The sequence below is a fragment of the Neodiprion virginianus genome, chromosome 2 (genome assembly GCF_021901495.1).
Source record: "Neodiprion virginianus isolate iyNeoVirg1 chromosome 2, iyNeoVirg1.1, whole genome shotgun sequence".
Classification (NCBI taxonomy): Eukaryota; Metazoa; Arthropoda; class Insecta; order Hymenoptera; family Diprionidae; genus Neodiprion; species Neodiprion virginianus.
In genome coordinates this window covers 38,303,723-38,317,169 of record NC_060878.1, presented here as the reverse complement: position 1 = coordinate 38,317,169, position 13,447 = coordinate 38,303,723, and the positions used below count along the sequence as shown (strand labels likewise).

The 13,447-nt window shown below is 38.8% G+C and overlaps 1 protein-coding gene across 6 annotated transcripts in view; it reads right to left on the bottom strand.

Moving 5' to 3' along the window:
- Positions 1-13,447, bottom strand: part of LOC124298105 (serine/threonine-protein kinase tricornered) — a 117,012-nt gene that overhangs the window by 25,765 nt on the left and 77,800 nt on the right. The window lies entirely within an intron of this gene.

The following is a 13,447-nucleotide window of genomic DNA, read 5'->3' as shown; positions in this document are numbered from 1 at the left end:
TAATCTCGGCAACCTATACATAGAGTGTCCCTCTTGATTTTTAGTGTTATAAAGTTTTCTTTCACGCTTTGATAAATAAATCAATTGAACCCTGAATATGGAATCGCGTCGTCATTTTTCCCAGTCGTGTATGTAATATAAATTTGGGAAATAAAAAACTTAAGAAGCACAAGGCTTATGGTTGATCTACCTAAGCATATTGTGACTCTTGTTATCGGATTTGCAAATTTTACCACAATTGCCGTAAATTTAACTCCAAACAAATGCTGTCCGTACATTCACTACTCGAGATGTAAAATCTACGATATTTTTCTTTCCTCGGGTGCTATGCATATTTAATTTTGGTAGTGGTAAACGGTTCGTCAAGATTATAGGTAAAGACAAATAAAAAATAACGGTAGAAATACATGATCCACGTTCTCGATCATTAAAACCGCACCGCGCGACTCGTACCCGAAGCTGTAATATTTCGAGAGATATCGTTATAAGAGACGAAGAAGACGAAGAAGACGGCGAAGAAGAGGAAGACGAAGAAGTGGGAGGATGAGGATGAGGACAAGAAGATACGAAGAAGAGGCATGGATAGCAGGCCCGTCAAAGAGACACGATACTCTAGCCGTTGTGCTGCTGGTGATGCAAGAGCTGCAATTTGAGAGAGGCACTCGACTTTGTCTGCGGCATTAACATAAGTGGATCTCGGAGTCGCGGAATGTTTGCTAAACCGTTAGAAATGCAGTAAGCATATGCGGATAGCGATGAGTTTTATAAAGGTAGGTGGTGGTGTGTAAGTTGCGGCCGCGGTTAAATCGTCTGCGAGGTATGATATTTTATTCTCGTATTATAACGTCTCGAAACCGTTTGAAACAGAGACAGCGCCCGAGTGGCAAAAAAAACACACGCACACACACACGGAATTAAAGATTGGAATATTTCCACACGATGGTAAATAAAGAAAACGACTAAACAAAACCCCGTTGAAGGACGGAAAAATCGACAAAATAAAAATGCAGATACCTGCATTGCTTAGTGGATAAAAATTTTAACGATAACATATTCGTTTAAATACTTGTGCGCTCTGTTTAATCAACTTTTGGCATTGCTGGCCAAAGAATTGATTATATTACAGTACTTCTAACAAGCCTCAAGATTTCTGCACAATGTTCAAACCGATTCAGCGTCCGATCTTCTACAATCTTTTTCACTCTGTATAAGCATTTTTCGACCTGCGGTCTTTGAAACAGACACAGTATCGACGCAATTGCAAGATAGGTTCACCTTGCGACTGAAATGTCATAGAATATAATATATCTATAACCGGGATCGTTACACTTCCACTCGATTTGCTGTCTGAGAAGGGGGATAGTCGATACGTCAGCGTTGCATAGCATAGGAAAAAGCGTTGGTGGGGTTAAGCTGCGAGACACGTAACCCAGTAACCAGGGCATATTCAAATTCGAGATGGATGGATAAATTGGTAGATATGGTAGTCACATTGTACCGAAGCGTAGCCTCGGGTGAGCAGCGATTCGTTTTAGCTCGTTCAACTTTTAAACGTAGGTTATTAAGAATAACGTTTTACAATTAGGTAAGTATAAACGCTACTCGACAATGAGATGAAAGAAACGCGAATAAAAGTAACGAAAAAGATGTAATTGATGTTTTACCTGTGTTACAGTAAGCTCCCAATTGCGACGAATGTTATATGTATGCACATGTAAAATACGTATCGTAGTAATAGCCGTATTTCTTTTCAACGGCACGAGAAAAATGAGGAGGATAGTAAAGTTGGCGCTTAAAAATCGATCGATCTGTACCCTCTTTGCAAGCATTTTCGATCTAGTCTTGTAGATAAGAGAGAGAGAGAGGGAGTTTGCATTGATGCAGTTTCAGATTAGATATGTTTTATTCTTTGTTCGCTGCTGGTCTTTACGATATAAATTACAACAATACGACTGTACTGTTCTACTAAATCTGTTCCCGAATAAATGACTTTAAGCTTTCTTTTCTACTCGTGCACCACCGACAAATATTGAAAAATATACAGCGAAGAATAAAAAAAAAAACAAACAAACAAACAAAGGAGCTAACGCAGTTCATAAAATAATTTCCAAATGCCGTCTGACACTGTGATTAAATAGAAGCTGACAAATTCGGTTTATCTGCAAGTAATGTCTTGAAAAAAAAAAAAAAAATAATAACAACAACAACAATAATCGAATAGCAGAGATTATACAAGCTCGATGATGGATCGCTTGGGTCCGATCGTCGTTGTTCTCGAAGCGAATCGAAACAAAGGAAATCAAAGCAAAACGAGCGCCGCATCGAGACAGGCGGTAAGAAAAGGAAGATGGACGTCGTAAGCGCGATGGTCAATGAACTTGTAGTAGTAATTACGTTACACCGATCATCCTCCTTGTCTCCCAGCAGCCAGCTTTGGTCAGAGGCGTACCTTCCTACACGTACGATATAGAAATCGGGCATGTGTGTGTGTGTGTGTGTGTGTGTGAAAACTCGTATTAGAAGTACACAGCGTTACAGAGAAAACACGCGGCGGGCATGGAAGCAGTTCGAAAGAAGATTATCTGAACAGGTAGATATAGGATATATGTAATGACGACAGCCTTCTTTTTCGCATCCGTGCCACACACGTTATTTACTCCTTACATGTACAACGAATCTGCTTGCGTTATTTCTGATCTCATTGCATACGAAAGATTCAATTTCCGAAGGAACGACTTGCCGTGTCTCGGTCTTTGCAACAATTCACGCTAAAAGAAGATAATATCTATCCATCACACGCGTTTTCGCACACTTCAATCGTTCGCGGCACGTCAAGAGACTTTCATGGAAAGGATTGCGAATTTCGGAGGAGATTCTCGAATTCCAGCCTAGTCTCTTCGATGGTTTCAGCCGCGTGACTATCGAATGTTTGCGCAAAGCTGCGTGGTATAAGGTTGTACGAAGGTGAAAAAAAGGAGAGAAGAGAAGTGAATTTCGAGGAACGAAATCTGCCGATATTGGATTACAGATGAATGACAGCGAGTGGTGTTGATGCCAAAGAGGCATAGAGAGGGAGGTAAGAAAGCAAATATCTCGTTTCGAACTGAAAGATACGAGATTGAAGTTCCTAGCGTTGATGTGAATAAAAATTCCCTTATTTCACAACTACTTTATATTTAACTCTTACGCTACAAAATGATGATGATGCGAAATTATCCCACGGCAGGTTCACCGTAAATTGCATATAAAAAAACATCCAAAAAAAATCCGATTCGATCCAAGATCAAAATATTGAAATACCGTAGAAATCGTTAGTTCATTCTTTTTCCGAAAATTCAATTCACTCACTCAAATAAATACCTTCTGTTCATCGTGCTGTATCTCCAATTCAGTAAATTATGATTTTTTCGATTAGAACGATTCATTCACCGGTGTTTCGTTGTTTTACAAATTTATTTTTCACATTCGTAATTCCATTTTGTCAAATGTAACTAATTCACCTTGAACTATGAATAAAGTTAAAAAGTCATTTGAATCGATATCTCCGTTTCTATGAAATAACATTTTACATGGGGTCTCCAGCATTGCACCAATGCTATATTGAAAATTTAACTCCATCAAAATCATTAGTTGTATAACTCTAAAATTGCAGAGTAATAATTTTATTTTCAACGTTTCGTGACGTTAACGTTATTTATTATACGTCCTAAGTTCGAACCTCGTTGAAGATAAATACCATAGTTACGGGCTTTCCAAAAATGGCCAGCACGCATATCTCGGAACAAGCCATGATCACATCAGTGCGAACCGCATTATTGCGGTCAGTTACCGAAGAGTTGCGTTACAATTGACAACGATGCGTTGGGTTTTTCACAATCTTGACGTGGTCGGAAGTCGGAATCTTTTGCTGTCAATGCAATGAACGCAAGACACGAGACAGCGTAACGAAGTCAAGCACAAGTTTCCGCCCCTTTTTCCCAACTCTTTGCAACGTTAAAGTTAAAAACGTCAATGTAACTAAACATTAAGAGTAAAAAAAAAAAAAAAAAAAAAAAAACATCACTCTGCAACGTTAAGAAATAATTTTGAAGGATTTGATTTTCCGAAATATGAATACGTTTTCACTTAAATTACGATCTAGGTATGAAACTTTGGAAAATTCTCAATTTTCAAAATAACGATTTCCCCTAAAAATTTTACGTATCGTCACATCAATGTTACGCGAACTTCAGCCGAATTAGTCTTTTGGAGATGTTGAAAATTCGTCGTAAAAAAATCTTTAACCGAACACACAATTACTGAATTCCTCTCGTCGCGGGCAATTCTCTGTACGTATAAGTTATCGCAAGATTCGTTATATCCTCAAGAAAGTAGCGTCACGTATATTACATATAACGTAACGATAAATCCGCAGGTTCCGAGAACGCGTATCGCATATACCGTGCGATAACCGGTACAGACAAAACGAAAAGGTGACGTTAACCTTTCGATAAATCAAAAACCCCCCAACGTCCTATTTCTTGGCACAGTTCCACCACCACCCCAGCCCTAAAATGTCAGAACCTACCCCAAACGAGGGAGGTGACGTAACATCTCCACCTCTATCTCTACGCTACGATTAAACGCCGTGTTATATTCTTACGCCTATATGTAAATCACAGTGATTACCCCAAATTCAAATCCACATTACGTTATACTCGAAGGTGAAATGTTACACACTTATTGCATTTACATTACCGCCAATATATCCGCTTAATAATATATATAACCCTGCAGTAATGAAGTCGCACGTTCGTTTATTGACCCGTTATACACATATACATGCATACACACAGCCACGAGAAGCAGTGGGTCAAATGTATATACGTATAACATGACTGCATAATCTACGAAGGATAGGTAGCGGTGGTTATACCTGTACACATGCGGTATATGTGCGAGTTATACGCGCATCACAATTCCGCTTATAGCGAAATTCGATACAAGCCCTAGACACGTTCGAGTGGTAAATTTTCATTAACGTTCGTTCACCCTGGAATTTCAAGTTCTCCCACGTACGCGATTCATTTATTATTAGTTTGAAAATTGTACGTATAATACCGAGTTACCGTTAATAATAACAGAAATAACCGCAATCGCCGAGAATAATATCAATGACGATTAATGGAAAAAAGAAAAAAAAAAAAAACAATAAATCATACGATTCGTCTATCCAGCGTAGCGATGAGTAGGTACGATCGCAGTTATAGATTAAGATTTATAAAATAGTTTTGCAGAGAAATCCAGGGGAGGCAACGTCCAGAGAAAACCGGTGATCAATCATCACGAGCGGCGAATACCTGTAAGCACGTAGAGCTCTGACAGTTCCGAACGCATCAACGATTCAAAACTCGATTATACACGTTATCACAATCTATAAATGTATACATATACGTACGATTTATACGTATGTATATGTATACATAATAGATACAGGCAAAGGTGGTCGCGTCTACGGGTCGTAAAGACTGCGGAGAGCGCCGACGCGGCGTTTTCGACGCTCGATTGATGATCGGGAAAATCAATAACCAAAGCTCCTCCGGAAGCTAGTTTCAATCGCTCGTACATACGGATATTATATTTTTACAGCTCGCGCCTTCTGTCGAATGCAGGTGAATTTTTCGAACCGTATAATAATAATTAAAAAAAACGCGAACAAAAGTAAAAAATCTATCTATCCAGAGGTCGTAAAATAGAACGAGTGTGCGATATCGAATTTTAAAAACGCGCAAATCCAATTCATATGACACACGCACATCCGTAATGGAATTTTGAAACATGCGGAAAGTCTGATCAAAGAAACGTCTGAATAAAAAATTATAGGTATTATAGTCAAATCATATAGAATCGTCAGGATGAATGAGACAATTTTGCGACTATTGAAATATACTGCGTATAACTTTGGAAAATTCGATATTACGACCATTCTACTTTTTTACCCCCTGACCAAATAACTCAGGTCCAAGCTCGGCGCTTCTTTTCCACCAATCGACCCTCCTTTCGATTAGGATTGAGGCCAATCGATGATATTCTTTCCATATATGTACACGTACGGTATTTCATACGTACCTAAGTATAAACGTATAATAATAATTAACGAAATTAATGGTCGAAATCATCGTCGCAGCAACTTGCGATTCCGTCCAACTTTACTAAAAGAGATTTTATACCGATACGTGACCGACGAAGAATTTTAGGAAAGGAAATGCGTTCGCGGCCTGATTTCCATTAGCTATTTTGAGATCGTGGAAGCCGCAAATTGCTCCTAGATACAAGGAGCCGCAAGCTTGCAACGCTAGCAGCAGCAGAAACAAGCTGCCTGTTAATAGTTGTGTACCTGGGCAGGTACGTACATAATGCACTGTGTATACACGCGTGCGTTTACCGACGATGCCGATGGCGATGGTGGTGATGGTGGTGCGGTAGAAGCTGGTACCGTAATACGCGTTTCAACACAATTTCAAAATTGACCTTTAACACGAAACCGAACGCAATGTAGATACATGAAACACGCGGGATGAAAAGTTGCGCGGCTAGGGAATTTTCAGAAGCTGTTTCTTGAGCAAAGGTAAAGAAAGAAAAGAAAAGAAAAGAAAGAAGTGGCCAAAGATATTCCGCAGGGTTTTTTTATTCGTATTTCCTGACTTCTACCGTGCAATTATTGCTGCAGGAAGGAAAAAGAAATCAAAGACGTTACGACGAAACAAGAAGAGGAATGAAAAAAAAAGAAAAAAGAAAGAAAGAAAACGCCAACTGATTTCGTTTAAATTATACAAAAAGCGTCGAGGCATTAATCGAGACGGATTCCAGCTATGTCGTAAAGCTATAATGACATATAATAATACAACACGTGCCGGGAGGAATGGTAATTTATTAAATTTTTTTTTTTTTTCTCCCCTCTTTCGCGACAAGTGGAACGGAAAATAAATACGAAAGGATTACCGGGTAGCCATAATACCGGTAGACGACGAATGACGAACGAGGGTAGTTAAAGATTTTGGCTCTCGCCCAAAAGAGGAAGGATGGTGAAAATAAAGAATTTTACAAACTTGAAAATAAAAAATAAAACGTCAAACTGTTTCGATACACTCCTCGAGCGAAAGCGCCATTTTGCAATCGTCCATTGCTCGAAGCTATAGTCAAACATGCTTTTTTCCCCCGTGTCAATTATTTCAATTTTTTTTTTTTCCGCCTTAATTAAATCACATGCCGCGAACAAAACTGCCCTGTAAAATTGTTTCGAATAGCAAATTAAATTTATACTTCGAATGAAAATACCAATAAATAGACAGACTACAACGTACTGTACGTGTTCACTTTCCTTTGACAAATTCCATCCACACCGTTAAACGGCATACTTCAATTTAAACCGATTTTCCGCGTCATATCACTGATCTCCGTATCAAAAATCGTCTGCAGTAGACGAAAAAAAAAAAAAAAAAAAGAAAGAGAAAGAAAGAAAGAAAGAAATGAATACCTTGTAATACGGCCGGGCCAAGTATGAGGTAGGTAAGGGAAAAAGCACGTGCTTGTGCGTGACTTGCGAAGAGTTGCAACGAGGCGCAATCGCGATTGAGTCTAACGAAAGTTGAAAACAAGAATTCCTCCCCCCCCCCCCACCCTCTCCACCTCCCACCCAATATTCCATATCGAAGCTAATAACATGGAATTACAGGTTCGTGCGTCTTGAGGAAGAAAAGAGGTTCTCCTCCACTCGCTGTAGAGCGGGTTATTGACCCAAACGAAATATCTAGACGCGTTCTACTAAATCACACCGGGCGCTGCTGGTTGCCGGTTGCTCTCCGAGTATGATTATTTCGATGCTGATTTCAATGCAGCAATAAACGAAAGAGATAAATCGCGCAAGTGAATAAAGACTAAATATGTTAGTAAGGATTTGAACGGAGTTTCACAAAAATCTTGTACAAAACGCGTCGCATGTTACCTGTAATGTATGTACATACACGCGAGTCCTTGAAACGTCTAAACTTGTTGTTTGTTTCGTGAAAAGAAGAAATTTATGTTCGTCGATGATTTATCAATCTGTTCCGTTAGGTTAGGTTCAATTTACGTTATGTTAAAAGAAGAGCGAGCGAACAACGGTTGAGTTTAAACTTTAAAGCGAGCTTAGGATACACCAAGGTCGTTAATACAAAAGCGAACATTCGTCGTTTTGAGAATTTGTACCTGAGATGACTGTTAAGATCAAGCGTGACGAGCTGCTTGAATAAAAGGATACGTGAATGGAATTGCAATACTTGCTACATACCTTTCCTGATTCCCAGTAAAAAGAGAGAAAAAAACAAAATTAAATAATAAAGAAAAAATCATTTAATGCAACTTGAATATCGAGAAAAAAGCATGTACACGTGTATCGTGATGGACCACATTTCGTATTGTGCACCGATGATATGTGCGTGATAAATTATTCAAACCGTAGGCCGGGAAATTAAACCTAAAAAAATAAAGGAGAGTTAAATTAAGGAAAAGTCCTTCGAGCAGGAAAACGAACAGCCTGACTATACAAAAATCGTTGCCATTTATACTCTATTCGACTCACGAAATTCTCCTCGACAGATGTATTATTGCTCAAAATTTTCCAATTTTCTGATCACGATAAAAGAATAAATTATAAATATCATACAGAGAGTAAAAACTGATCGTCCATTACTGGAAGTACGATTGGGATTTCAGATATTTCACCAATTTGATTCATTTTTCAACTCAGCTCACCAGGTCAATTTTTAATAATCGTTAAACTATAATAACGATCTACGAAAAGCTCGAGCTTTCGTTCGTGACGCTAGTTACCTTATTCGTTACAAATTGTAAAGGTCCAAAAAAAAAAAAGACATTCTGCATTATTTCGGTACACATAGCGTGCTTCCGCTATTCGTCAAATTCGACATTTACAATGACAACGCGGCTTTATAGAAAAACGACAACCGTAGTACGTCAATTAGTAATTAGCGTAAATTGTCTTCCATTCTGACCGTACGACAAGACGAGACTAAACGAATCTCTGACGTAATTGTCACGAGTTTTCGAAGGTGCGCGTATTATACGTATAATAAGTAAAGTATGCGTGAAATGAATAAAAAGCGAGAGACACGAGCGCGTGCGTGTTTGTACAACGATAAAAATTTATCGCCAATACGTATGCACGTCTTACGTATGTACATAATTCTATACACAACGGATAATATACGACAAGGTGATATTATGTACCTAAAGCTACATCGCAGGAAGTTGATTACGACATTTTCCGTGCCCCGGAAATAAGACAAATCCATCCTCTGTCTGTACCATACTACGAGTATAAGGTTAGAGATAAGAAAAGGCGTGCAGCTTTTCAAAGGCACATAAGGTAAGCATGTAATCTATGTATACACACAGCGCAGCTTAACCTTGGACCGAATTGATCTTTTCACGCCGAACGGCAATGGACTTGACCCTGATAAGACTGAAAAAAGGAGTTTTTCTCGAGCAGTCAAACTCTGTGCACGGATGCATGTGTTTGAGTATCCATATATAACCACACACGTGTGTCGTATGCACACGTTGTATACGTGTATACACGCACACAAGCGCGTAGATAATTGTACGTCAAGTTTCGAAAGAAGTTTATTTATTTGTGCACCAAGCAACAGCAGCGGTAGCAGCAGCTTATATAGCCTCGTGCCCCCCGGTGAAGATTAAACCAAAGTAGTGGGATGCTCTAAAAAGATGCCAAGAAGAGATACCTCCTAGCTTGCACAGTCTCGATATAATATGCACGGCCTGCAGCTCGGAAACAGTTTTAGCCTTCGAAAGTTGCTACCGCATCGCTTGCCAGCGCTCAAGTTCATCGTGCATGCAACGACTTCTTTTTGTTTCTACGTTCTTCTTAGCTTAGTTTTTTTTATTTTTTATTTTTTTTTTCTCACGCACGGAAGGAATTGAACGAATCCAACGGCGACACGACGAACTATCGTCGATTAAAAAAAGAGCAACTCCGCGACTCAATCTGCGACAATCGCCGGCGGTTAATAAAGTTTATCGACTATACGACCGAATCTTGTTATCTGAACGAAGAAGAAGGTATATCGTATATTATTAGATATGACAGCAACAACGTACGAAACGACATAGCATCATCGAATGTTAATAGAATTAGAAGGAATCGACGTTGTTGTTGACGCTGCAGTTATTTTCAACGTATTTTGTTTTATTCTTTGCTTCTATCATTTTTATAATTATATTATCGCGGCTATGCGCTAATGCCATTATACCATAGCGAAGAGAACGAATGAAACAAAGAAACCAAAAAAAAAAGAAAAGAAAAGAAAGCCCATGTCGCGAAATTCGATTAATCGCGAACGAACGAAAACCCACAGACGTAGGTAATCCTTGTGTAGCGTAATCACGAAACAAATGCAACGAATTGTGAATAAGTTCTCTGAACTATAATTTTGTTTAAAAGATAAAAACCATCAAAGAATGAATGTCATCAAGTAACAAGGTAGATAGTTTTTTCAGATATGCTTAAAAACTGATTTCCTCGTATAAGAAGTTTGATACAAAATTGAAAATATTACATAGCAAAAGAGGAAAATTACCGAAAAAGTTAGTGCTAGAAGATGGCAAAATAGCGAACAACCGTTCATACACTTATTCAGAATACCAAACCATAATTACACCATAATATCTGATAATTTTTTCCATATTATTATACGTATACGTATTTGTTATAATACAGAGTAAAAAATATGTACGAGAACAACACATGGGTATCATAATTATGAATTAATGTATATGCTAAAGGAGATATTTAGCCAGAGATAATCACGACCGTCGTCACCGGCCGAGGTCAAAGGTGTCTCGAAAGCTTCCGTGACGACGACAAACAGCATCGCTGTTTTCCTCACAACATATGTACACCGCTGATCTAGCAATATGTGTAGTATTTGCGTCTTATTAGAAACGCAATAACAACAAGAACGGCGTTTAGTCGTTATTTAAGTCTTACCTGTCGCGGGATGATAAAACAACCAATGCGTGCGTTACAACAAATACCGCACGTACGTAAATAACATGTCTGGTCTGCTGCTTTGATTCAAAGAAAATTGGCTTGTCTAGTCTAGTTTATCATAATGCCGAGATATCGATTGCGGCTTTTCTTATTGATCATTTTTATTTTTCTCACGCGTCGTCTTAAATATTTTCATCGTTAAAGAAAAGCCGAGTCGCGTGAATGAAAGTTGAAACTTACCGAGATTAGATTAGAAGTGGTTTGGCCGCCACATACGAAGCTTTGCGCCAATTTGCATGCCCACATGTATATTATACACAATAAACATGGCAGTGACTTGATTACGTTAACGAAATATAAAACAAGCTTACAGAAATGGCTGACAAATGACTGAAATCACGGAACATAATTACCATACGAGGTGCGAATAAGAAGAAAACTCTCGATTTTCTCCAACTCAACGTATAATAATAGAAGCAGGTAAATGAAAATAAAAACGAGTTTTACACTGACTAGAGACATCGATGACGATACATAAAATTCTGCTATCAGCGGTAGAAAAGCGGCTCAAGTTTCTTTTTTCCTTCTCAGTTAATGCGGTCAATAGCAGCTCGTGGATTAAAATGGAAATACTTAAAGACAGGCATCGAAAAGCTTCGGTAAAAGGCTGCTATCCTGACAGAGTGTCCAGACGTTGGGTGTGGTTTTGGATGATTAAGAAGTCGTGGTGAACGGATTTTTGCGATGAACTTTATATACGTAGCAGAAAGAAAGAAAGAAAAAAAAAAACCCCGAGCCGCGTATTTTCCACAGCTGATAACAGCGCCGCAAGCTTTGGTCTATCCGTAGCCGTGCTGTTTTTCCGCACAATATCGTATTGTCGTATACTTGAACGATTCCGATATACTCCTCGAAGAAGCTGAATCAAGAACGAACGACACGCTATCCGCCAGACTTTCTGGATTCGATACGTGTGTCGGATGATCCCTCTTTGCGTGTACCAGTTGACTCACCGATGTTATAATAATCATCGACGATATTTGTTTAGCTGCATTCGAGTCTCTTATCAGGCATCATACCGTGCCATTAAACTCGTTTCCAGCCAACCTGCACCACCTGCTTCTATTCACCGATCATCCATCCCGCTACTCAATCGAGTACCTAAATCGCAAATTTGCTCCATTCAATTCGTCGCAACAATCTCAATCGCTCGTTTGATCAATGTAATTTGTTAATCGACAAAGTTTCCATTCGGTTTCACACTTCTTTCCCAAACGTCGTATCATTCAATTAAAAAATTGAATTTCTATACAATCTCAACAATAAATTTCAATCTCAAACCGGTAATGGATCGTAGAAAAATGGCGCAGCAATGAGGAAAAATTGAACAATAATTTACTGTTGGTTTTTGTCCATAAAAAAAACTCACGTGTTAATCAAGATTTCTCGACTGATAGATAAGATGACAAAGTCGGTACAAGGAAAAGGTGTAAATTAAAAGTGAATAAAACAAAGATTTTGAAATTCCGTGAGTAATCTTTTTTTTCTTCTTCCTTCTACACGTCCACCTGTTTGTGTTTGTGCAACTCTGCTAAACACACACACACACACGATACAGATGTTTATATATTTTCATAGGAATTTGTAAGGCATGATTGGCGAAACCGCAATATTGTATGGAGAGGGGAAAAAAGCGATCAATAACAATTAAAGAAACCGATGAGCAGTCGAGGTCGAGCCTGTGGTAGAAGTTTATTCTGGCTAAGGGTAGGTGTGCATATTGGCTAAAAGAAACCCTGACAAAGGCAATCCAGTCAGTTAGTCACACATATGCTGAACGCGGTGTTTCGTAGTGCCTCTCTGTCTCTCTCTCTCTCTTTCTTTCTTTCTTTCTTTCCCTCTCTCTTTCTTTCTCTAAAATACTCGAGCTCTGACTCACTCGTCGCAGTGATCCACGCTGTTGCTGCTGCTGCTGCTGCTGCTACGAGAAAGAGAAAAAGAGCCGGAACCGCAGATAGAGAAGGATAGAATGAGAAAAAAAGAAGGAAACAATGGGGAAAAGGTAACGACCAAAGAGAGAGAGAGAGAGACGGACAAATGTACCTAAAAAAAGCACGACTATATATTACGTATGGGGAATTCCGTACTGATTTGACCCCGCGTTTCGTCACCTGTACCTACGTTCGATTCTTGATGCTGCAGGTATAAAATTCGACTATCATTATTGCCGGCAAAGCAGATTATTGTTTGCAAGTTTTGCGTTTCGATTAAAGTTTGATGAATTCGCAGGTGCTTAAGATCTAATTGTACCTAATTCGCGATCTCTGAATATACCAGAAATATGGTATTCTTTTCGCGGGTATAAATTTCAGAGTCAAATGTATCTTTACGGTGAAC